We start from the raw sequence: 10,586 nt of genomic DNA on the forward strand, positions 1-10,586 counted from the left end.
CTATTTTCTGCCTCCGAACCCCAGAAACTGGGTCTCAAAAAATGTCCATTTTCCTCTCTCTCTCTCTCTCTCTCTCTCTCTCTCTCTCTCTCTCTGCTCAGTGGAAAGAGCCCGGGCTTTGGAGTCAGAGGTCATGGGTTCTAATCCCGGCTCCGCCACTTGTCAGCTGTGTGACCTTGGGCAAGTCACTTAATTAATTAATTAATGATGGCATTTATTAAGCGCTTACTATGTGCAAAGCACTGTTCTAAGCCCTGGGGAAGTTACAAGATAATCAGGTTGCCCCATGGGGGGCTCACAGTCTTAATCCCCATTTTACAGATGAGGTAACTGAGGCACAGAGAAGTGAATTGATTTGCCCAAAGTCACACAGCTGACAATTGGCGGAGCTGGGATTTGAACCCATGACCTCTGACTCCAATGCCTGGGCTCTTTCCACTGAGACACGCTGCTTCTCCTAACTTCTCCTTAACTTCTAAGTTCTCTTTAACTTCTCTGAGCCTCAGTTACCTCTTCTGTAAAATGGGGATTAAGACTGTAAACCCCACGTGGGACAACGTGATCACCTTGTATCCCCCCCAGTTCTTAGAACAGTGCTTTGCACATAGTAAGCACTTAACAAATGCCATTATTAGCATTATTATTATTATTATTTTCTCTCTCTCTCCCTGTTTCAGGGCTAGCTTCAGGCAGTAGGCAAGAAAGGCAGTCAGCTTGGATGTAATGTTAAGGGGGCTGAGACCGTTGAAGATTTGAAAAATTTTCAACTATGGAGATTTTATCTGCAAGGGGGTGGCAATTTTTTTCCCAGCTCAGGGCAGCCAAATGCCCAAAGCGGGGTCCTGTTTACTCAGCACCACCACCCCATTCCCATTTGGGTCCAGGACATTCTTGCACTTTCTTCCTCCCCTCCATTCCATTCATGCCATTCAATCATATTTATTGAGCACTTACTGTGCTGACAAGTGGCGGAGCCGGGATTTGAACCCATGACCACTGACTCCAAAGCCCGGGCTCTTTCCATTGAGCCACGCTGCTTCTCTATAAAATATAAAAATGGGAATGAAGACTGTGAGCCCCACGTGGGACAACCTGATCACCTTGTATCTCCCCAGCGCTTAGAACAGTGCTTTGCACATAGTAAGTGCATAACAAATAACATTATTATTATTATTATTATTATTACTGTGTGCAGAGCACTGTACTAAGCACTTAGGAAGTACAAGTCGGCAACATATAGAGACATTTTGAGCACCTCCTCCCCGATTCCATCTTGCTCTGCCTCATCCCACACTGTCGCCGTCTTCGGTCTCCTACTAAGGAACATCCTGGACTTCACCTTGCTGCCCAAATTGTTTTCCTAAAATGGCACACACCTCTCCATTTCTCAAACGCTTTCACTTTTGGTAACCTATCCTATCGCCTAATGGCAAGAGCCCGGGCTTGGGAGTCAGAGGTCGTGGGTTCTGATCCCAGTTCCGCCACTTGTCTACTGTGTGACCTTGGGCAAGTCACTTAACTTCTCTGTGCCTCAGCTACATTATCTGTAAAATGGGGATTGAGACTGTGAGCCCCACGTGGGACAATCTGATTACCTTGTATTTTCCCCAGCACTTAAAACAGTGCTTGGCCCATAGTAAGCGCTTAACAAATGCCATAACTATTATTATTATTTTTATTCATCAAGGAGAAACTCCTGGCCATTGGCTTTAAGGCACTGCATCAGCTCTTTCCTTCTTCCTCTCTCTTTTTCCACTTTATCCCAGCTTACATTCTTCATTCCATTCAAGCACTTCTCCCTGTGCCTCATTCTAGACGCTCCTCCTCTGACCCCTTGTACACACCCTACCTCCTTCCTGGAATTCCCTCCCACTTCAAATCCACCAGATAGTTCTTTCCATCTTCACAGATCTCCTAAAGCCTCGACTCACCCTTCCACATTTATTATATTTCTCCCCAGAACAAATCGCGGTAATGGCCATCGGATATGCTAGGATCCACCCTAACACTTAGTACAGTCCTTGGCACCTAGTAAGTGTTTCACAAATACCATTATTATTATTACTCACAGCTATATGCAGCTCTTTTGTACATATATATACGTATACCTGTACATATGTATATACCTGTATATATGTATATATGTTTGTAAATATTTATTACTCTATTTATTTATTTATTTTATTTGTACATATCTATTCTATTTATTTTATTTTGTTAGCATGTTTGGTTTTGTTCTCTGTCTCCCCCTTTTAGACTGTGAGCCCACTGCTGGGTAGGGACTGTCTCTATATGTTGCCAATTTGTACTTCCCAAGCGCTTAGTACAGTGCTCTGCACATAGTAAGCGCTCAATAAATACGATTGATGATGATGATATCACTGGACATACCCTACCATTTAAACATTTATTTAGTTACCATTTCATCTTCCCATTTTCTTTTTTTTCCTACCTATAATTTTGTGTCCATCCATCATTCGATTATAAAGTTCTTAAGAGCAGGGATTATGTCTTTTATCTCTATTAAACTCTCCCAGGGTTTAGTACAGTGCTTTGCACACTCTAGGTGCTTACTAAGTCCACCTGACTGACTGAATGACGGTGGTGGTAGGGGCCCAATCAGGAACAGATGGGACAAGTCAATCAATGGTATTTATTAAGCACTTTCTGAGTGCAGAGCACCATAGTAACACTTGGAAAGTCCAATACAACAGAGTTGGTAAAGACAATGGACAGCTCTAATTGGATGTTCCATCGACACCTTAAACTTAACATGTCTGAAGCAGAATTCCTCATCTTTCCACCCAAACCCTGTCCTCCCTGTGATTTCCCTGTCACTATAGAGACAACATCACCATCCTTCCTGTCTCACAAACCTTGGTGTTAGCTCTCGTCTCATCTCTCTCTCATTCAATCCACATATTCAATCTGTCACTAAATCCTTCGCACATCGCTAAAATCTGCTCTTTCCTCTCCATCCAAGTTGCTGCCATGTTAATCCAAGCATTTAACCGATCACGCTTTGATTACTGTATCAGCCTCCTTGCTGACCTCCCTGCCTGCGGTCTCTCCCCACTCCAGTCCATACTTCACTCTGCTGCCCAGATCATTTTCCGACAAAAATGTTCAGTCCGTGTTTCTCCACTTCTCAAGAACCTCCAGTGATTGTCCATCCACTTTGGCATCAAACAGAAGCTCCTTACCATCAGCTTTAAAGCACTCAATCACTTTGCCCCCTCCTACCTCACCTTTTTGATTTCTTACTACATCCCAGCCTTTAGGCTTCATTTGTTTATTGCCAACCTACCCACTGTACATCGATCTCATCTATCTTGCCGCCAACATCTTGCCCACGTCCCACCCCTGGCCCAGTAAACCCTCCCTCTCCATATCTGACAATCACTCTCCCCACTTCAAAGCCTCATCGAGGGCAAGTCTCCTCCAAGAGGCCTTCCCTGATTAAGCCCTCATTTCCTGACAAGCAGCGTGGCTCAGTGGAAATAATAATGACAGCATTTATTAAGCGCTTACTGTGTGCAAAGCACTGTTCTAAGCGCTGGGGAGGTTACAAGGTGATCAGGTTGTCCCACGGGGGGCTCACAGTCTTCATCCCCATTTTACAGGTGAGGGAACTGAGGCTCAGAGAAGTGAAGTGACTTGCCCAAAGTCACACAGCTGGCAATTGGCGGAGCTGGGATGAGGAATGAGGAATCCCCTGTCTGGAATTCTTTTTTTCCTTCTGGAAAGAGCCCAGGCTTGAGAGTTAGAGGTCATGGGTTCTAATCCCAGCTCCGCCGCTTGTCAGCTGTGTGACCTTGGGCAAATCACTTCACTTCTCTGGGCCTCAGTTCCCTCATCTGGAAAATGGGGATTAAGACTGTGAGCCCCACGTGGGATAAGCTGATCACCTTGTATCCCCCCCAGTGCTTAGAACAGTGCTTTGCACATAGTAAGCACTTAACAAATGCCATCATTATTTACAGAGAAGCAGCATGGCTCAGTGGAAAGAGCACGGGCTTGGGAGTCGGAAGTCATGAGTTCTAATCCCTGCTCCACCACATGTCTGCTGTGTGACCTTGGGCAAGTCACTTAACTTCTCTGGGCCTCAGTTACCTCATCTGTAAACTGGGGATTAAGACTGTGAGCCCCACGTGGGACAACTTGATCACCTTGTCTCCCCCCCCCAGTGCTTAGGACAGTGCTTTGCACATAGTAAGCACTTAACAAATGCCGTCATTATTATTATTATTGTTATTCCTCTTCTCCCACTCCTTTCTGCATCACCCTCGCACTTGGATTTGCTTCCTTTATTCCCTCCTCCCTCAGCTCCACATGCACTTATGCGCATATCGATAATTGAATTATTTATATTGATGTCTGCCTCTGTAGACTGTAAACTCACTGTGGGAAGGGGACATGATTTCCAACATTGTGGGCAAGTCATTTCACTTTTCTGTGCCTCAGTTCCCTCATCTGTAAAATGGGGCTTGAGACTGTGACCCCAACATGGGACAGGGACTGTGTCTGCTTGATTTGCTTGTACCCTCCCCAGTGCTTAATACAGTGCCTGGCACATAGTAAGCGCTTAACAAATACCATTCAACATTATGATCCCCGCTCACAAGATCTCTGCCCCCAGAGAAGCAGCATGGTCTAGTGGAAAGAGCACGGGCCTCGGAGCCTGAGGACCTGGGTTCTAATCCCAGCTCGGTCATTTGTGTGCTGTGTGACCTTGGGCAAGTTGGTTAACTTCTCTGTGCCTCAGTTATCTCAGCTATAAAATGGGGATTAAAATTGTGAGCCCCAAGTGGGACATGGATTGGGTCTGACCTGTTTATCTTGTATCTACCCCAGTGCTTACTACAGTGCCTGGCACATGGTAATTGTGGTATTTGTTAAGTGCTTACTATGTGCCAGGCCATGTACTAAGCACTGGGGTGGGTACAAACAAATTGAGTTGGCCACGTCCCTTGTCCCACATGGGGCTCACAGTCTTAATCTTAATAGAGTCTTAATAGAGAAGCAGCGTGGCTCAGGGGAAAGAGCCCGTGGGCTTGGGAGTCAGAGGTCATGGGTTCTAATCCTGGCTCTGCCACTTTTCAGCTGTGTGACTTTGGGCAAGTCACTCAACTTCTCTGTGCCTCAGTTCCCTCATCTGTAAAATGGGGATTAAGACTGTGAGCCCCATGTGGGACAACCTGATCACCTTGTATCCTCCCCAGTGCTTAGAAGAGTGCTTTGCATGTAATAAGCACTTGACAAATGCCATCATTACTACTATTATTATTATTATTAATCCCCATTTTTACAGATGACTGAAGCACAGAGAAGTGAAGTGACTTGCCCAAGGCCACACTGCAGACACATAAGCACTTAACAAATATGATTTTTTTTCAAAAAAGGAGTTTACAGTCCCCAAGTAATATGCTGCTGCCCACTGTAGCCCATGTTAACTCTACGGATAAGGTGTTTGGGAAGAAATCAGTTGTCTCCTCGTCTCATGGTTATTGCTGGTTAAATCTGCTTGGCAGAGTAAAGTAGCAGTCTATTAACTTTTTTTTCAGATGCCACTAACGCGGGTTTCTCAGCCAACAGACTTATCAAGACCACGCGGGAGGAGCTGGTACCATCGGAGAATTTCTGAGCTGTGTGTTCATTTCAGTGGGAAAAGCATGCAGCATTTTGCTGATTGAAGATGACAAATTTCACCAACGGGGCACTGAGCCAGCCAACCGTCAGCCCACGTGCCAACTCTTGACAGCAGGCTGTAGTCACCTCCGAGAACTGAATGTGCAGCGTATCAGTTTCACCGGGTAAAGCGAGTATAGGGACAGAGGGAAGGAACAAGCAGATGAGGTGCGGATCAGTGAGTTCGTGACTGAATGTTAATTCTAGCCCTCGCGGATTCACCATGCAACTTTGGGCAAAGCACTTCATCTCTTGAATGAATGAATTCTATTTATTTTATTTTGTTAATATGTTTTGTTTTGTTCTCTGTCTCCCCCTTCTAGACTGTGAGCCCGCTGTTGGGTGGGGACCGTCTCTATATGTTGCCAACTTGTACTCCCCAAGCGCCTAGTACAGTGCTCTGCACACAGTAAGCGCTCAATAAATACGATAGAATGAATCAATGAATGAATGAATCTCTGTCTTGAATATTTTGCTGTTGAAGAGACAGAATCATTCTGTGTATTCTTTCTGAAGCCATCCTGGAGGCACTGGGAAGTTTTTCTGGCAATCAGCACGGTCTAGTGAAAAGAGAACAGGCTGGGGAGTCAGAGGACCTGGGTTCTAATTCTGCCTCCACGACTTGACTGCTGGGTGGCCTGGAGCAAATCACTTTTCTTCCCCGTTCCTCAGTTTCCATATCTCTAAAATGGGGAATACAAATATCTGCTCTTCCTTAAAGTGTAAGTCCCATGTGGGACAGGAATTCTGCCCTATCCAAGTATACTATATCTACCCCAGTGCTTTATTCATTCATTCAATCATATTTATTGAGCGCTTACTGTGTGCAGAACTCTGTACTAAGCACTTGGGAAGTACAAATCGGCCACATATAGAAATGGTCCTCACCCAACATTGGGCTCACAGTCTAGAAATGCTTTAGCTTAGTGCTTGGCACATAATAAGAATTAAACTCATTTCACAATGATAATTATTATTACATTATTATTATTATGCTCTGACTTGTCGAACTTGCCTTTCGTATTGTTTTTGTGTTTTTATTCTTTGACCTTCTAGACTGTGAGCTTGTTGTTGGGTAGGGGTTGTCTCTGTTGCCAAACTGTACTTTTCAAGCGCTTAGTACAGTGCTCTGCACACAGTAAGCACTCATTCATTTCATTCACTCATTCAATCGTATTTATTGAGCAATAAATACGATTGAATGAATGAATGAATCTTCAATTATGGGTCTGTCACCAAACTCCTGCTGCCTTTATTCTTTGATTGTGAGTTCCCAAAGGGCCAGGGGCTAGACTAATTCTCACCCAATGTGTTTTTATTTTCCCTAATGCCTAGTGCAGTTCTTTGTATATGGTATAACTGCTTAATAAATATTATTGCTGCTGCCATGGTACTTTTTTTAAAGGCTTTTTACCCCCCAATTTCTTGTTCATTTCCAGCCTCTGTGGAAATGACTGAATCCAACATTTGCTGCTACTATGGTCAAAGAACTGTGCAATTTATTTGGATGGAGTTTTTTTGTTTGTTTGCTTTTTATGGTACTTATTGAGCATTTACTATATGTCAAACACTGTTCTAAGCACTCTGGTAGATATAAGTTAACTAGATTGGACACAATCCCTGTCCCACATGTGGCTCACAATAAGTAGGAAGGGGAACAGGAGAATTGAGGCTTAGACAAGTTAATGGACTTGCCCAAGGTTAATATAAGAATAAAAACATCTCACTCTAGGGCGATGTCTCCACAGAAGATTTGTAGTGACATGAAAATAAAAACATCACAATCTGACTAATTGGTAGATACCCAGAGCTGGAGATTTTTAAAGGCATAGCAAATGCCTTTAACAATAATGAAAGAAATTATTAAACACAAACGGCATAACTACTGATGTTTTAACATTCTTTTAACACTCCAGACTGTAGCCTTCTTATTTGAAATCTGCTAGGCACCCTTCAACTCTTGATAAAAAATGGAATTCAGTGCCCAAGATCCGCCCTTTCCTCTCCATCCCAACCGCTACCCTGCTCATTCAAGCTCTCATCCTATCCCGTCTGGACTACTGCATCAGCCTTCTCTCTGATCTCCCATCCTCGTGTCTCTCCCCACTTCAACCCATACTTCACGCTGCTACCCAGATTGTCTTTGTCCAGAAATGCTCTGGGCATGTTACTCCCCTCCTCAAAAATCTCCAGTGGCTACCAATCAACCTACGCATCAGGCAGAAACTCCTCACCCTGGGCTTCAAGGCTGTCCATCACCTCGCCCCCTCCTACCTCACCTCCCTTCTCTCCTTCTCCAGCCCAGCCCGCACCCTCCGCTCCTCTGCCGCTAATCTTCTCACCTCGTACCTCGTACCTCGTTCTCGCCTGTCCCGCCCTCGACCCCCGGCCCACATCATCCCCCGGGCCTGGAATGCCCTCCCTCTGCCCATCCGCCAAGCTAGCTCTCTTCCCCACTTCAAGGCCCTGCTGAGAGCTCACCTCCTCCAGGAGGCCTTCCCAGACTGAGCCCCTTCCTTCCTCTCCTCCTTGTCCCCTCTCCATCCCCCCGTCTTACCTCCTTCCATTGCCCACAGCACCTGTATATATGTATATATGTTTGTATGTATTTATTACTCTATTTATTTTACTTGTACATATCTATTCTATTTATTTTATTTTGCTAGTATGTTTGGTTTTGTTCTCTGTCTCCCCCTTTTAGACTGTGAGCCCACTGTTGGGTAGGGACTGTCTCTATATGTTGCCACCTTGTACCTCCCAAGTGCTTAGTACAGTGCTCTGCACACAGTAAGCGCTCAATAAATATGATTGATTGATTGATTGATTGATTATATTTTAATGTTTCATCACTACCAATGTGTCTGTCTCCAATCCCTTTTTCCCACTTATACTCTTTGATTTTGAACCCCCTGAAGGACAGGGGCTATGTCTAATTCCCACCCACAGAGGCTCTTCTGATGCTTCCTTAGGACAGTACTCTGCTCTGTATACTCTGTGCTTAATAAATACTATCACAACCACCACCACCGCCATTACCACCACTACTACTACTATCCTCAAGGCACATTCATTCATTCAGTTATATTTATTGAGCACTTACTGTGCATGAAGCACTATACTAAGCACTTGGGCGAGTACAATATAACAATAAAGAGATATATTCCCTGCCCACAGCGAGCTTACAACCTACAGGAGGCAAGATGGGCACAAACTTGTGAAAGGTATTTTTTCTCAAATGCCTTACTTCACCACTTATTTGGTCCCTCTGAAAATCATGTGAACAACCAAAGATGAAGCACGTGTGGTGCCATCTTGGATTGAACCAACATAAGTGAGTCACTTCACCTCTAACAGTCATGAACAGAAATTTTGAGTCCGTTTCGTAGTCTTTTGACTTACTAAAACTCTGAGCTAGCTGCCTAGTGCTTAGTAGTGGCTTGTACACTGTCATCTCCCAGTAAATGCCAGTGATGATGATGATGGAAAAGGTGTGTGATCTCACCTGTTCAGTGTGGCTCAGTGGAAAGAGCACGGGCTTTGGAGTCAGTGGTCATGGGTTCAAATCCCAGCTCCACCAGTTGTCATCTGTGTGACTTTGGGCAAGTCACTTAACTTCTCTGTGCCTCAGTTACCTCATCTATAAAGCGGGGATTGACTGTGAGCCTCCTGTGGGACAACCTGATCACCTTGTAGCCTCTCCAGTGCTTAGAACAGTGCTTTGTACATAGTAAGCACTTAATAAATGCTATTATTATTATTAATAATAATAAATGCCATAATTATTATTATTACTCCCTAGGTCGGATTAGAGGTATGATACCCCCTTGTGCCAGGTGATCAGAGGTTAACAGACGCTCAGAGGCCTGCGTATTTGAAGAGAGTCCACTTTGCAGCCATGAAATAGTAATTCCCCTCTGTATTCGTACTGTAGGAACCAAATACTTAAGGATAAGTGCACTGAATATGATCTCTAAAGTTGGCTGAAACATGAGTGCTAAGGCTTCAGATAAATTTCCTGCTGGGGGTTATTAATGTGTCAGCCTGAGAAGGCCCTGGGGATCGTTTATCTATAGGGTGGCTATCCGCTCCATCCCCTATCTGGTATAATATATTAATATATCATCATCATCATCAATCGTATTTATTGAGTGCTCACTATGTGCAGAGCACTGTACTAAGCACTTGGGAAGTACAAACTGGCAACATATAGAGACAGTCCCTACTTAACATTGGGCTCACAGTCTAAAATATATAATAATATTATGGCATTTATTAAGCACTCACTATGTGCAAAGCACTGTTCTAAGCGCTGGGGAGAATACAAGGTGATCAGGTTGTCCCACGTGGGGCTCACAGTCATTCATTCATTCATTCAGTCATATTTATTGAGCATTTACTGTGTGCAGAACACCGTACTAAGTGCTTGGGAAGTACAAGTTGGCAACATATAGAGACGGTCCCTACCCAACAGTGGGCTCCCGTTTTACAGATGAGGTAACTGAGGTCCAGAGAAGTGAAGTGACTTGCCCAGAGTCACACAGCTGACAGGTGGCAGAGCGAGATTTGAACCCATGACCTCTGATTCCAAAGCCCGGGCTCTTTCCACTGAGCCACGCTGCTTCTCTGGTATGGGTCCAGGACTGGACTTTCTATATCTGGTATTTTCTTTTTCAGTGCCCAGCCACCCCCTGCCGTGGCAACCTCTGTCGAGTTCTGTGGGGCCGAGCGGCACTAGGGTTCGTGTGAATGGGGTGCAGGAGAGAGTGGGGTGGGGAGAGGGCATGTCACAGTGACCTGGGGCAACGCTCTTGCATCAGCCAAACTTGGACTTCCTTACCAAAATGGTGCCTGTGATGTCATCCCATTATTCATTCATTCATGCATTCAATCGTGTTTAT

The sequence above is a fragment of the Tachyglossus aculeatus genome, chromosome 4 (assembly GCF_015852505.1).
Source record: "Tachyglossus aculeatus isolate mTacAcu1 chromosome 4, mTacAcu1.pri, whole genome shotgun sequence".
In the NCBI taxonomy this organism is placed as follows: domain Eukaryota; kingdom Metazoa; phylum Chordata; class Mammalia; order Monotremata; family Tachyglossidae; genus Tachyglossus; species Tachyglossus aculeatus.